At 31.7% G+C, this 10,226-nt stretch overlaps 1 long non-coding RNA gene across 1 annotated transcript; it reads left to right on the forward strand.

The window, feature by feature from the left end:
• The first annotated feature begins 244 nt into the window (after positions 1–244).
• On the forward strand, positions 245–2,153 carry LOC124885504. Its single transcript, XR_007042617.1, has 3 exons — positions 245–1,023; positions 1,110–1,175; positions 1,763–2,153. It is a non-coding gene; the product is annotated as an uncharacterized LOC124885504 (long non-coding RNA).
• Positions 2,154–10,226: the final 8,073 nt, after the last annotated feature.

The following is a 10,226-nucleotide window of genomic DNA, read 5'->3' on the forward strand; positions in this document are numbered from 1 at the left end:
ATTGAATTATTGTTATTATGTGTATGTGAAAATCATTAAGTTCAACGTTCCTGAGTAATTCATAGGATTATATATAAGATTGAATAAGTTTATATAATCCGTGTTATGCTTACAAACTAATGAATGAAATTAGAATGCCACCAATTTTATTTGTAGAAGAGAAGATCATATTGGAAAGTTTGGTCCTTTCCTTGATAGCATGTAAAGTACTTTTTATATTCTGATAAGTTACCTGCAAGATTGTCTGCCATATTGTGTTAAGTGAATGGGCCGTTTTGTCCTACTGACAAGGTCTTGGGAAATTCCTACTTCATCGGCTAACCTTTGAGTTGAGTTAGACTGTCCATTTCTTTTCGTCGCATCAGAGACATAGCTGTTCTTATTTTTGTGTTTTCCATTGGACCTCCATGCTCAAGATATTCAGTCTTGGGGGCACGAGAGGGCTGAAGGGCTATGTGTGCTAAAGCGTTCACATTTGTTACCCTGTGTTGGCTCCCATGACATACTTCCAGCCCATGGGCATGTGAGGGGGAGGGGATTAGTTACGGAGAAGGTTTAATTTTTATGTTTTTAGGTCAAGGAAGTTTTTATTTGCTAAATTCTTTTGAATCATTGAGTGTTGACCTCCTGAGAACTTATATTTGGATCTTGTTTCCTTAAAGTGATTAAGATGGTGGATTTGTGGTGTAGGAATATAATTTCTTTTGCATCCACCCTGATAATATAATAGATCTGCTGAAGTTCATATTTGTCTGAGAAGGTTGGCTTCAATTTTGAATCTTTAGTTTGATACTCACTCCATTCAATTTTACTTGTCATGTTCACTTCATTGAGAGTCAGGTTGACTAATTTTCGAAGCTAAATTGAATTATATAGATGTTTGAGAACTATACAAAAGAGATTTTTTTTCCAAAAGGTAAAACTTTCTATTGTACATGATTAATTTTTGTGCGGCAGAGGAGGAGGAGTAGTATCAATGAGAAACTGAAAGCATTACAGACCCTAATTCCAAATTCTAACAAAGTATTCTTCAATACCTCAGCCTTTGAGTATTTTTTTGTGTATTGGTTTTTCTTTGCTATCATATTAGAGCTTTATTTGTTTCACAGACTGACAAGGCATCTATGCTTGATGAAGCCATTGAATATCTGAAGCAACTTCAGCTACAAGTTCAGGTTTCACTTCTTGCTGTTGCCTTTTGACTACTATTTGTTGTTTGTAGTCTACTGGATGTTATTTTAATGTTTTCAAACACATTATAAGAACATCTAGATAGTCTTATGGCTGTGGTCTCCCACCAGGAGTAGGTAATAAGGTGTATGTATAATGTTAAGACAAGTCAGTAATCTATTCTAATTGTTACTGCCTAGCATAATGTCCCCGAAAAATACACTTATTTCCACTGAGCATCTTCATTGGAAACTGAAAGTGTAACACCATTTTTCTCTTCTCTTTATCTGCCTATTATGCTCAATTTCTAAGTATTCTTCCACTTTTTGTGGTTGTTAATAGGCAAAGATCTTGGTTTTCCAGTGATACTATTGTAAATTCATGCCATAAACCTGAAGAAAGAATGTTAATATCAGATGAATTCTTTGAGAACTATTGAACCCTCATTTGAACTATGTGAATTGTCTCATCCAAACGTTTATGTTTGTAAAAGGAGAACATTTTTTGGAGTTTGCCAACAAGCTTTTGAAGCACTATATGCTCTTCAATTATGGTTTGCACTGGACTGATTTTCTGTTTTTGTTACAAACAGAGTAGAAGAGTATTACCTTTGGTTTCTGCTGGTGGGATCGTTGCCCGTGCTACTGCATCTTGCATAACAACTTCATTGGACACCATATCATATTCAGTCATGATAGGTTCCTTTCATATCTATACCAAGGTTGGGATAGCAATTCAACGAGATGAGAGCCATTCAACCATCGATGAGAAACTTGGAGTGTAAAGTAAGCCTGAGGATTGTATGATACTTCAGTTTGATTGGCTTAATGAAGCAATATATCTTCGCGAATATATTTTCCCTCAGTTGAAGCAAGAAAAAAGTCTCACATTGGTGATTAAGGAACAATATGTACAGTATATACTGTAAAGTGAATATAAATTAAACATAATGAAGATTATATGTGTGTTTAGTATTTTATACTATCGAGTCCAAGTTTACACTTGGTAAAATTTGATGGTCTATGTATTAAATTAATGTTGAATGAGTTTTCCATATATACACTTGAGAAAATAAATGGATTTGGAAGTATGGCCAATAATATAATCACATGTTATTGTTTTTTCCTAACTCTAATCTAAGGCGAGATATTTAATTAAATAACTAATATATTATTGAGTTGTTTAAGCATTCGGAACGAAATAACACCCTTTACTAGAATTTTCAGAGAATGGATGTAAGATATATATAACTTAATAAGCAAAAAAAAGCATAATGGAAATTTGGTTTGTAACTGTTTACCAACTTAAGTTTTGTTTTATCTCTTGCTCATAAAGATGTTTGTCTTTTTAATCTTCAGTTTTATTTTACGAGTGGAGTTAGCGAATGCTGAAATGAATACAAATGTTATCTTTATTATAAGCTACAAATAATATTTTTGATAGATAAGAAAGGTCATGTGATTAAAAAGTCATGAGTTTGCGTTGTGAAATATTTTAAAAGGGTAAAGTAAAAGGGTATATTATTAGACTACACACACATTTTTATTTTTATTTTGTGGGGCTATTCAAATGACAACTTTTGTTCTATTGTATTTTTAGAACAGTGTAACTCATATGTTGTCACATCAACATCACTACTGATATGTCACTATATGATTGATCGATCAGATTCAACTTTTTCTTTATCTCACATTGAAAAATGAAATTAATTATTACGTAGTATAATAATTTATAAAAGAAAAGAAATATGTTTGATTTGTCACCGCATTAATGACCGGTCAAACACAACTTTTTCTTTATTTGACACGTCCCATCACCAAAGAAGAAAAATAACAAAAAATAAAATTAGTTACTTTGTCTGTTTAAAAAAGAATGACCTACTTTCCTTTTTAGCCCGTCTAAAAAGAATGACCCCTTTCCTTTTTAGCAACCTTTTAATTTTAACTTTTCACATGACATGTTTAAGACCACGAGATTGATGAACATTTTGGTACACTTGACATATCTCTAATTTAACACCACAAGATTCAAATGTCTTCTTTATTTTCTTAAACTACGTGACTAGTCAAATTAGGTCATTCTTTTTGAAACGGAGGGAGTATTATGAAAACATAATATTTATTTCTTCTTAAATACCGCAAATACATCTGTGATAGCACCACAAAATCTTTCACTCATTCACAATGCATAGAAATGATCGATTGAAAAGTTGGTCTGTAGTAAAAGCCCAGAAGGGAGAGGGAAACTCCTACACCCTAAAAAAATATTTTGGTTGCTACACTAACATAATAGGTAAACAATGGTATGGATTACTTCGTTCACTTTTGAATAAACCTATTTCCATCTATTATGATTTAGGTGTTGCTGGACATATCATCGAGGGAGAGGCACAATCCTCTAAATCAAAAGATGTGTTAATTTGGGGTGAAGGACTTCAGTGGCCCAAATTATATTAAAAATGATGTGATTGTGAAGTCTTATGTCGTTGGCGCGGTTTGATTGTACCACAGACAATCTACACAACTTTTCAACATATAAATTCAAGGATGAAACATTAGTTATTGAACACTTGAATAAGGAAATATGTGAAATGAAAAAAGCACTAGAAACCTTTCATGCACTAAACGATCTTAACTATCAGGGAGATGATGAAGAAGCACACTAGCAACTCCTGAAAAAGCCAAACTTACATAGAGATGCTTGTTATCCTGTATATCCAGTTGTTAACGAGTGGTTAGACAGAAAAAAAATATTTACCACAAACCTTAGATTTTGAAGTATCATATTGTTGTCTAAATCAATTATGTGTTTGTAATGAGTCTATGCAAAAAACGAGTGAAGATTCAAATGTAAATTGTTGTGACGATGATGACATCAATTTTGTTGCAAAAATTCAGCATGAATGATTTGTATGACAAATTTATTGGTCATAAAATTGTTTATTATAAGCACAAAAATAAAAATTACTCAAAAAATAATTTTTTCACATACATGAGAAAAACTTTCATATGTACTAACAATGCAATCAACAAATGATGAAAATTTGTACAATAAAATCAACTACCACCACATGAGGTATTTCTAACTTAAGATGAACTAGCATTGCTATCTCGTGAGGGACAATTGCACTTATCATGACCAGTATGTTTGCACAATGAGCACTTTCGAGAGAGCGTACTTGCTGGAACGTCCATTTCATTATGTATGCGAGTTATTTTCTTGGAGCCCAATTTTCGTAGAAATCTTTTGTTCGCTATCATATTAAAAGGACTTGAAAGCCAATATGCGTCATCGACGAGTGGATTAAATTATCCGGAGTAGAATTTCTGATAGTTGCGTACACTATATTTTTGTGCAATATGATCCTATGCTTGGTACCCAATTTGGTAAAATTCTTTAATGGTATAGAACATGGAAGGTGATATGATTGCCATTTACCATATTGACATATTCTTTGCGACGCATTAACGATGTGCTTATTACTATCACGACCACGATACGTACGTGTCAGAACCTCAAATATATTATCTCTTTGATGGTGATAGTTGATGACCGTGTGTCCCTCTGATTTGATACGATTATCCTTAAAATGTTTTAATGGATTTGGCATCCATTTCTGAATTTTTGATATTAATCGTATAGCATAAGCTGATCTTGTAACAAATCGGCCCACAACCTGTTTATAAGTAAGTCTTACCATCGCGGTAACTGGTAGTCCCTTGTGGAATTTATGATTCCATTGAAGGACTCAGAGCTATTTGTTGTCATCATGCCCCATCTTCTACTATCGTCTTTGTGCACTGTTCATTTGTCAAGATCAAACCTCATTAACCATACATAGGCTTCCGGCTAATCAAATTTAATCTCCTTCATTTTTTTCAAAACTTTTTCTCCTGATGATGTGTTGCAGCTGCCCATAAAAGATTGTTTAGAGTTGCATTTTTAAATTGTCTTTGAAAATTTGCCTTGAGATGCCTTAAACAATATCTATGGTAAGCAAATGGGGCCTGCTAATTAGGTGAGCTATATAGAGTTGATAGTATTCCCTGATGCCTATCCGATAGTAATGTTACACCTCTATGATTCCTAACAACATGCTGATGTAAATATTCAAAAAATAAAGTCCAAGTCTCTTTGCTCTCATTCGAAGCTATAGCAAAGGCCAAGGAAAAAATTGAGCCGTTACAGTCCGTTACAACTGCAATCAACATTTTGATATCATATTTATCGTACACATGTGTATCGTTAATTGATATCATGAGATGGCAGTAAAAAAATTCATAAACACATGGCTTGAAAGTCCAGAACACGTAGTTGAATAGCAATTCATCGACATCATTATGCCGCTCTAACTTTCATTGCACAACAGTGCCTAGATTGTAGCATTTCAAAGCATGCATGTACCTCGACAACTAATTGAAAGAGCCTTCCCAAGTACCGTAGATTTTTTCAAAAGCACGCTTACGTCCGAGATAGGCCTTTCTTCTACTTACCATTTTCCCATGTGCTTTAAGAACCACTGTTTAACAGTCTTTGATAGAAAACTTGACATGTTCAAATCATAATAATTTTCAAACACAAATACGTATTTCGTTATTGAAGTAAAAAATAACCCAAGGATAAAATAATACCTTGGCGTTTTTTCTATATCAGTAAGGAAAGATAAAGCAATCATCTCGACATTCAAGTTCAAGTGACCTTTACGCCACATACCCATATTATACGTGTGTTCATCATGGTACGTTCAGATTGTCCACATATTAGTATCTTTGGACTTATATGTAGTAGCCTTAAATTCACACCCTTGATCTGTCCATTTGCAACAAATTTGCCATGACGTTTTTGTCGACTTATTGACATAATACTCTTTCGCCCACTTGTAATGTAAAAGATTAAATGCTTTTGCACCTCTTTCTTTGACTTGAACAATATGCCTTCTTCAACATAAAAATTCCTATTCATAAAATCTTGTGGTTCACGTCACATACCATGTGATGTACATTCATCACCGTGGGTATCCATAAACACGTCTGAACCATCTAAAGGGTGGTCAAGATAAATTTTACGATGATAAAATTCAGGGATATGCACTGATGGGTGACCTGACTACTAACTGCAAATTTTGTGGTGACAAAGATTCTTCAACGTGAGTAGGACTCATGGACGTTGGTCTTGCTGAGAGATTGAGAGTTATAAATTCATCATCACTCGACGATGCTACAAATGGGAGTTCATCATCAGATTCATCAGTGTTAGGCAAATAATCACTATCACTATGCGAGCTTGATCAATCTTCCATATTCGCAGGAACATTAGGCTGATCTTGCATAATATTTACCCTAAATATAAAAAGTAAAATATATAAATATATATGTTTATCATATTAATTAAAACTACACAAATTAAATTTCAAATGGTGAACGTACTGATAATAGTCAGTTGTACCAAAACTAGATGACACATGAATATTAGAGAATGTTTCAGCATTTTTCATCGATCCAAACTGTGAGGTCTGTCCAAAATAATTATCTTGTCCATAACTTGGAGCAATATGCATCTCATTTTGTGGTAAAAGACCTACAAAATAAATAATAATCAAAAACTAAAAATATTTTGTTAAATTTTTTTAATAAAAATAACACAAATTAATGAATGTTACCAGTCATTTTCATTAATAGTTTTGTTCAAATCAAAATCATATCTGCCGGTATAAACATTTTGATATTGAGTCGTGAGAAAAATCACTAGACTGAGTTACGGAGATTGTCTCCGGGCTTTTACGATTTTATAATTGAGGAAAGACATCATTCCATAAAGGATAACGACAATGGTTAGACCTGGGCTCCTTCCTAACATACACTTCGAGAACGGTTAGCTTGATTTGATCTATGTAGTCATTCGGAGCCTTCAAAAAGTTACCCAATGAATCGTCATTATTTATTAGCCGTTCGCCAAAATTTACTTGTCCTTGACCTAAAAATGACATTGGATATTTTTCAATTATAATCAATTTATAATTGAAACTGTTCAAACCCATCCTTTTATAAAGTGAATCACATAATTTTTTAAATCGAAGATTCAGTGGATATTTGACATTGTATTTTGGGAGACAATAATAATGTATGGTGTTTTCGTCATAGATAATGTCATCATCCCAAAAGAAAGAAACTCTAACTTTTGGTTCTGAAGACATTCTTTGTGATTGAAACTAAGAAAGATAAAGGGATGATGAAAATGTTAAACATGGTGAACCAATATGTTGAAGACATTCTTATATAGTGTTTGCAGGAGCTTGGGAGCTAAAAATAAAATAAAACAAAAATATAATGTATCACTTAATTATTTACTCCTTTTTGTGACACGTCACATAAAAAATTATACATTCAGAACAGACAACTTTAGAAAAAATGTAAAAGTGTTTTCAATTATGCATTTTAAATTATTCAGTCCATTTATATGAGATGCCACATCAATAATTATACATTCACCTGGCAAAATTATACAAGAATGTAATTTTTCTACTATGTTTTAGTAAAAAGTAACTTTTTAATACTATTTATGAAAGAAGTCAAAAAATAGGCTCTGTAGTACTTGAATTAACAAAATAAAGCAATAACTTTTTAAAAAAATTTATTACATTTTACATACTTTTGATGGGACAATACACTATTTTTTTTGTGTAAAACGTAATAATTTTTCACGTTTTACTAAATTTTTTATAAAACGTAATAATTATTACACTTTACAAAACTTCAATTATCTCTCTTCCAATTTATTATCCCTCTTCTTCCATCACTTCCACTCTAAACCAAAATTTTATTCTATTGCCTTTTCCTTTATCTACTTATTTCTAGTTCCATGAAATATAATAGGAGACTTGTTTGTGCATATGGTTTCCTCTAATTCTGAGAATTTCATGGTCGAATGACAATCCCAGACGTAGATTCCTCGGTTGTATGCATTATGGTTTATGTAATTTTTATATTCTCTTATCTTTTTTTTTTTTAATGTTCTGCAACAACTAAATTTTATCACTTTCTTTTTTATGAATTGCAGTCTCTATTTTGAACTAGTTACAATTTTTTTGATTAGTATGATCTAGAATTTCTACGTCAAGCCAATATTGTGATCTTGGGTTCGTTGGAAAAGATCAACAACAACAAAAAGAGTTGAAAAGTAAAAGGCCGTTGAAGATAATTTTGTGCATTAGTTTCGTATATAATGTGATGATGTTCATTTACGTTTTGTATCGTTGAGTTGAAAATTGATGTTGGCGTATGTAATGGTGCATTAGCTTGATAAGATGGTGTATTTTGACGGATCTAGTTATATTTGCTGATTAAAGCAATATATTTGTAGTTATACTTCTAATATTTCTTGGTTATTGTTGGCTTCTCTATAAGAAGATGAAAACTTCTATTATTTATAGTTATACTGGTTATCAATTTTTAGTTGCAACCGAATCTTAGTGAAAACCAAAATACTACTTTTATATATATATATATAGGGTGTAAAATAGTTATTTAGTATAATCTTATTGGGTTATCAGTTTACCAATAAAATGATCGAAATCGAACAAATAACACAATAATTTTTTCTTTTATAAAATCATTAAAAAATAACAATAATCAATAACATTATTATTGGTACAATTTTTGTACACCCCTAAATTAAATTATGATTTTTTACTTCATTAATTATAATAAGAAACGTATTTGTGCATGTTAGTCTCCTCAATATTCTAATCGAAACACTAATCGAAAACTACAATGAAACAATAACCGAAAAAATTAATTTCATATTTTTAACACACACAAAAAATATAATTATTTTAGATAATAGCATATTTGATCGACGAAAATTCTACATTTCACTATTTTGGAGTAGAGGAAAACTCAAAAGTATAATTTTTTTAGAGAGAAACGGATAATTAAGGATAGAAGCGGTTATTTTTTGATATAGAATAAATATAAGGAAAGTGCTAAGTTCATGAGGTAATTGGTACTTCTTTTTTTTTTTTTTTAAATTTTTATATAAAATGTAAAAATTTATTATAGAGAGAAAAAAATATATTATTTGAATTAACAGTAGTGAAACTTAAAAGTGTCTGAAAAGACAAAAAACAAAGAAAGAGGAAAGAGGATAGCGAAAAGAAAGTGGGGGTAGGGGGTGGGGACCATGGTGATGTGAAAGAAAAGTCAACTAAAAATAGTACCATTTTCCTAAAAGTGAAACTCGTAACTTTTTGTTACAAGTTTTAGAAAAAGTACTTGATGTGACAAAACACTGTCTTTCTTTATCGAATTTCGTGTAAATCGTAAGAATTTCTTAATTTTTTCATATTTGTTTGCTAAAATATAAGAAATTATAATATTTTACAAATAAATATGTCAAACGTAATAATTTATTACGTTTTATAAAAATTCAACTTCGTTAGTTGACTGTAAAGAAAAAAGTGGAAAACGTAATAATTTATTACTTTTAGCCTATTTTGGTAACTTATTAAATAGGTGACCTATTTTGGTCACTTTTTTATTATTAGCTTATTTTGATTCCGAGTTGACCTTGGACAATATTTAATGCTTTTGAGATTGTATAAGAAGTTTGTTAGTTTCATTGGCTTCAGAATGTCATTTAAGTTAGTAGGATCTTTGGCTTAGGACCCAATGAGTTTGAATAGATTTTGCATAGATGGTTGAAAAGTTGAAAGTATAAGTCACAGAGCTGACTTCTGTAGTTTTCATTGAAAATACCCTCTATTCGGTGATCTAATGATTTTATTGAGTCCATAGTGTCTTTTTAGATCTAGTATCATGTTTGGTTTATGTTCAAGGGGTTCAAAGTGAGTACTGAGTGTTAATTCTAAGCATGTATAATTGTTGTAGTTGCTCTGTGGTGCTGGTGCAACCTCTCCTATGGTGCATGGACCGCACCTGTGGAGCCACACCAATGACTCACTTTTGCAGAGCTAGGTCAGGAAAGATCATACATACCATATACTATGCTAGAAAAGCATTTAAACCTACTTATAAGAACTATATAGTGATTGAACAAGA

This window comes from Capsicum annuum, chromosome 7 (genome assembly GCF_002878395.1).
Source record: "Capsicum annuum cultivar UCD-10X-F1 chromosome 7, UCD10Xv1.1, whole genome shotgun sequence".
NCBI classification, from domain to species: domain Eukaryota; kingdom Viridiplantae; phylum Streptophyta; class Magnoliopsida; order Solanales; family Solanaceae; genus Capsicum; species Capsicum annuum.